Source organism: Diaphorina citri, unplaced genomic scaffold, assembly GCF_000475195.1.
Source record: "Diaphorina citri unplaced genomic scaffold, Diaci psyllid genome assembly version 1.1 scaffold1923, whole genome shotgun sequence".
NCBI classification, from domain to species: domain Eukaryota; kingdom Metazoa; phylum Arthropoda; class Insecta; order Hemiptera; family Psyllidae; genus Diaphorina; species Diaphorina citri.
Window position 1 is genome coordinate 1 of NW_007379349.1, and position 6,648 is coordinate 6,648.

The window sequence follows — 6,648 nt, forward strand, 5'->3', positions numbered from 1 at the left end:
CTAGGCTTAAGCCCTTATCACACCCGGCGTTGTTCGTTGACCCCATTCAGGGCTATGAGTGTATTTTAGAATATCGACCTATCCCACTATCCCCTATGTTAATTTATTTCTCTATATTGAAGTACCTATATATAAGTAGGTATTAACTAAATACCTAACTAACAATAATCCCACCATGGATTTATTTACCAGTATGATAAATGTCCAGGCCATGTTTGTTTAGTGTAAATTACCGCTATGAAATATTAAAATATTAGATATACAAAATATATTTTGATAATATAATATACCTCTGCAGACTTGTGCAACAGGTAAACTTGGAAAGGAGTTTTTGTTGTGTATCAGGAGGATTAAGTCATGTTCTCAGCTTGCTTTTACTTATTTGTATATGTTTGTCTCAGATTTATGTGCATACTTCATGGACTTTCACCTCTACAAATGTACATGAAGAAAAGGTGAAGAAACTTACCAATTTACGATACTTGGTAATCTTGGTACCTAGTGAATGGACAGATCAAAAGGTGGACTGGAACTGAAAGACAACAGGTGTTGTACACTTCTCTCTAGTTCATACAATCCTAATTCCATGGCACCTCACTATCATAAAGTACGGGATAGAGAGCCATTTATATTTTGCTGATTATGGCAAGGAGCATGCAGTTCGTGTCTAGATCATACAATCCTAATACCATGGCACCTCACTATCATAAAGTAGGTACGGTATAGAGAGCCATTTATATTTTGCTGATTATGGCAAGGAGCATGCAGTTCGTGTCTAGATGTGACCGAAAAGTTCAAGGTTATTTTCAGCAGAGAACATCCTACATTCCTAGATAAGTACCCGGCTCAAATCTTGGACAAGATGCATATTGCACTTTGTTTATCAAGTGTATCTATATCTACGTTATCAAGTACAAGTACGAGTATATAGTTATCTAGGTAAGGAGAATATCTTATGGTAGACACTTGAGCTTGAGATAGGTAAGTCCCACCTTTGTTATACTGTTGTTGTTGTTGTTGTTGTTCTTGTTGTAATAACCAAAGTCCCATCAAGTACTTCCATCCCCATCTGTCACTGGTAGGCCTAGGTGTTCAGACACTTCAATTGGTTTGAGCCACCCATTGTTATACTTGTTATAATCACCGCGTCGCAAAGGCCTCGGCTGAATAGGAGCACTAGTCTGGCATTAAGTTTGTGATAGATCCAAAGTCACATGCGTACCAGAGAGGCTTGTCTTGGACTGAATACTTGCGCAGGTCAGGCGTCTTTGGAGACAGGATCTGATATGACAGGCTAACCAGCAATATGTACTACCGGCATCGAGTCACAATTCTGCTGGGTGATATTGCTCTATTGTTGAGCAGGTCGTAAATTAGAATACCCGAATCAACAATAAATGCGGACATTTACACTGAATTTTGAGTCACATATTGCTGACAAATAGCATTTTCCAACAATGGTTACCTACTATAACCAGGTGTTTTGCCCTGTTGCTTGCTAGGTTAACACTCAAGTATAACCTGGCTACTTAAGATAGGAATCTTAAGGCAAAGTTACGTTTAGCTCTTGATGGATTTACCTTAGGGCAGCTATTTACTCGTGATATCGACTCGACCACAGTCGCGAGTCAGTGGTAAAACCTATTCACTGTTAATAGATCGTGTAATGGTTGCGGTTTGACTTACTTTACTTACGTGAGGTGACCAGGTGTGTGGTGTCTGAATGTCTGTATGTACTCAGCAAGTTTTGCCTTTAGTCTCATCTCTGCATTGGACTATTGGACCACTGGTCAAGATGTCACGGACAGGAATGTCCAAGTATTTCTGTTAGCTTAGTTGGTAGTGCGTCTGCCTTGTAAGCGCTAGGCCGCGGGTTCGATTCCCGCCCGGGGCGGATTTTATCCTGATGGGATAATGTTCGTTCTCGGAACGGCTGGCTTTCTCCTATCCTGTCTTCCTTCTCTCTTCAATTTCGGGACGATAAGACCATAGCAGTTACAGTTCCCTCTGTCAAACCTCTTTAAAAAAAATGATTGAATGTCTGCCTTGTAAGTCCAAGGCCGCAGGTTCCATTCCGCCCGGGGCGGATTTATCCCAAAAAGATAAGGTTCGTTCTTGGAACGGCTTTCTTTTTCCTATTCTGTCTTCCCTCTTTTCGCTTTCGGAACAATAATACCTTAACAGTTACAGTTCCCTCTATCAAACTTGCTCTGCGTAGGTACTCGACCTTTGCTAGGTATTTCTTTAGCAAAAGAAATTTCAGGCTGGTATCCTCCCTGATTAAAATCCCCCAGCCAGAATGGAACTGGTTATATTAGATAATCAATATATGGGATTTCATTTCTCAGTGCATAAGTACCAGCATTGGATTTTATTTATTCGTCTACTCCACTTTCATGCTTTTTGAGTCACGAGTGAGGAAGAGAGTTGGAAGCATTTTTACTATTTTATTCCCTTCACAACACACTTTAAAGTAACTTGCAAACTTGGGCGTAATTAATAAACCTAGACTCTTAGCCTTAGATAACCTTAAGATAAATAGTAATATATCTACTGGTACTGCTATAAAATAGGTAAACAGTAATGCTCGTTCTCTGATCAGGTGGTGAAAAACACTATCACCTGAACTGCTCTTATTCAGCATAGGGCAGAAAAAAAGGTGTAAAAAAAATACGTGTTTCTCAACACTTTACACTTATCTCACGTTTCTCAAACTCTACATGGTTAATGGTTATGTATGTACTTATACCTAGGTAAATTTAGAATACTTACTGATTTACCTAATTAGTAAGTAGGTAATGTTTCTAGCTTTGATTCTCTAGATCTCTGAGTTATAGGAACACACAAAGACAAAACTCAGATTTGTAATGAGACTTTATTAAGCATTGTGTTCAGCTTATGTAAGAAAACAATGAAGATGCGATTGAACATTATGTTCAGGATTTGTAAAAATATGTAGTTACTGATAAAAATTGAAACTTCAAACTTGATTTTATTCATTCAACTGAGGACCTCAGAAATCCTGAGCAAGTATTAAGCACCTAGGCGATAGGAAACGAGAAGTTTTCAACCAGATTTCTACTAAAAAGAAAAAAAAAAGATTTGCCGAAACCCGGGATCGAACCAGGGACATTTAGATCTTCAGTCTAACGCTCTCCCAACTGAGCTATTTCGGCTCGATGAAGTACGAGGTGAGAGTACCGTTAATGATAATATTTGGTTATCAGTCAAATTGTTATTACAATGCGAAGAGTATGCAAGTGTACCTACGAGTATTAGGTAATACTAAAACTACTTGTACCTACCTATATATCATATGTAGTAGGTAAGTATAAGTTATTACATTGCTTACAGTGTTTTGTTCTAATCAGGGCCAGCCGGTCCAATACGTTATAAGGATAACTATAAGACAGAATCAGAAGTTTAAACTTGGAAGATGGAGCAGGGGTTTCCTAATGTGATGTTGTTTTCTGGAGATGTTTCTTTTTTATGCACAAATGGTTTATTAATAAAGTCTACTTATATTACTTGGTGGAGGTGCTATCTGCACTGTAAAAAAAAAGGAACCGACCGGGAGCATTCTATGTTCAGCTTAATATCCATATTGTAATTTATTACTCTAGCCATTATCACTCTAGCCTTAGTTAGCTTGGAGGGTCTGCCTTGTAAGCGCTAGGTCGCGGATTCGATTTCTACCCGGGGTGAATTTCATCCTAAACAGATAAGGTTCGTTTTCATAAAGGCTGGCTTTCTACTATCCTGTCTTCATTCTCTCTTCGCTTTCGGGACGATAAGACCTTAGCAGTTAAGGTAGAAGCAGACTACTATCACGTCACGTGAGCTCATGTAGAGTCAGAAAGATGTAGTTCAAAGTTTTCCCATAATATTGTAGGTAATCTCGTTCAGGACAGCCACGCCGCCTTCACATGATGTTTTTGGTTAGGACATCAGGAAGTTTTATTTTACTTTTCTCTTTGTACGAGTAGATAATGTACCTCTAGAGAGTGACCTTTGAAAAATGGAAATCCAGGAGGAAAATCTTCGAATGAAGCAATGTGCTGAGCATATTTCACTGATGGATTGTACCTACCTACATATCATATGTAGTAGGTAAGTATAAGTTATTACATTGCTTACAGTGTTATTGTTCTAATCAGGGCCAGCCGGTCCAATAAGTTATAAGGATAACTATATAAGACAGAATCTAATATAAGACTAATAGGTACCTACCTATTGAAATATTTTGCTAATAAGGAAAAAATTATGGTGCTTCAAATTCAAAATGACCAAATTATTCGGTGATTCGTAACATTTTGTTCACGAAAGTGTAATGCAATTTATTCTGTCGTAATGTACTTTCTTACGTGTTGATGTAGGTAATAATATTGTAATCGCGGACTAAATTTCAAAGTACATAGGTACCTAAAGATAACTTACAGTGCTTACAGTGTTATTGTTTTAATCAGGGCCAGCCGGTCCAATAAGTTATAAGGATAACTATAAGACAGAATCTAATATAAGACTATCTGCCTATTGAAATATTTTGCTAATAAGGAAAAAAATATGGTGCTTCAAATTCAAAGTGACCAAATTATTCGGTGATTCGTAACATTTTGTTCGCGAAAGTGTAATGCAATTTATTCTGTCGTAGTGTACTTTCTTACGTGTTGATGTAGGTAATAATATTGTAATCGCGGACTAAATTTCAAAGTACATAGGTACCTAAAGATAACTTACAGGCAACACCATTGTATTATTTGTATATTTTGTATCATATCTTACGTAAGTAACTAAGTAGGCATGTAGATAGTACGTAGGTACATAAGTGCCTTTTGATATCGGTCATCGGAAGAGTAATCTAGTCTTACAATTTGGCCCTTAGCCTTAAGAAAGTGACCAATCATTTTGTAGATTACTAGCGTGTTATCTAAGGGTAGGTAATAATATTGTTCTCGCGGACTAAATTTCAAAGTACATAGGTAGGTACCTACCTAAAGATAACTTACAGGCAACACCATTGTATTTGTATATTTTGTATCATATCTTACGTAAGTAACTAAGTAGGCATGTAGATAGTACGTATAGGTACATAAGTGCCTTTTGATATCGGTCATTCGGAAGAGTAATCTAGTCTTACAATTTGGCCCTTAGCCTTAAGAAAGTGACCAATCATTTTGTAGATTACTAGCGTGTTATCTAAGGGTTGCACTTTGTTTATCAAGTGTATCTACGTTATCAAGTACAAGTACAAGAGTATAGTTATCTAGATAAGGAGAATATCTTATGGTAGACACTTGAGCTTGAGATAGGTAAGTATGCGAATCTAAGGTAGGTACCTACCTAGATACCCACAGTACTTTCTTATGTAACCACCCATGTAGGTAGGTAGGTACCTATTACATATAATCTAGAATTTTATTACACCTATACGAATCACAGGCGGTATTAGATACCTATTTGAGTGCGTCCTTCCTCCTCCTCTTCCTCGTCCTCCTCCTCCTCCTCCTCTTCTTCAAACACTTCATGCGTGAAAAATTGCTGTTGATAAAATGGACATAAATAGGTACTTGTAGAACAATGGTTCAGTACCTACGATAAATCACAAAAAAAGGAAACTATATTTTTGTTCTGATTCTAACTTACCTATCATAATTAGGTACTAATATGAGATGATGAATAACATCGCGTTGACATGGTTTATTGAGTTCAACATGAATTTTACATAAATATTGGTAGTAGGCAAAGTTTAACATGAATTTTACATATGTACATATTTATGTACGAGATTTACTCGTAAATATAGGTAGTAGGCAGCTTAAATACCTATTCTTGTGCTAATTGGATACAATCTATGCTACTGTGCGAATCTAAGGTACGTCCAGGATGTAACAACCCATGTAGGTAGGTACCTATTACATATAATGTAGAATTTTATTACACCTAGGACTCACAGGCGGTATTAGGTACCTATTTGAGTGCGTTCTTCCTCCTCTTCTTCTTTTTGCTCCTTCTCTTCTTCCTCATCCTCCTCCTCCTCTTCCTTTTCTTCTTTTCCTTCTTCTTCTTCTTCTTCTTCTTCTTCAAACCCTTCATGCGTGAAAAATTGCTGTTGATAAAATGGATTTAAATAGGTACTTGTAGAACAATGGTTCAGTACCTAGGTACGATAAATCACAAAAAAAGGAAACTATATTTTTGTTCTGATTCTAACTTACCTATCATAATTAGTACGTCCAGGATATAACAACCCATGTAGGTAGGTACCTATTGCATATAATGTAGAATTTTATTACACCTATAGGAATCACAGGCGGTATTAGGTACCTATTTGAGTGCGTTCTTCCTCCTCCTCTTCCTTTTCTTCTTCTCCTTCTTCTTCTTCAAACCCTTCCATGCGTGAAAAATTGCTGTTGATAAAATGGACTATACATAGGTACTTGTAGAACAATGCTTCAGTACGATAAATCACAAAAAAAGGAAACTATATTTTTGTTCTGATTCTAACTTACCTATCATAATTAGGTACTAATATGAGATGATGAATAACATCGCGTTGACATGGTTTATTGAGTTCAACATGAATTTTACATAAATATTGGTAGTAGGCAAAGTTCAACATGAATTTTACATATTATGTACATATTTATG

The 6,648-nt window shown here is 36.9% G+C and overlaps 1 non-coding gene across 1 annotated transcript; it reads right to left on the reverse strand.

Moving 5' to 3' along the window:
• Nucleotides 1–3,103: 3,103 nt before the first annotated feature.
• Trnaf-gaa lies at nt 3,104–3,176 on the reverse strand. Its single transcript has one exon. It is a non-coding gene; the product is annotated as a tRNA-Phe (tRNA).
• Between the last annotated feature and the right edge of the window lie 3,472 nt (nt 3,177–6,648).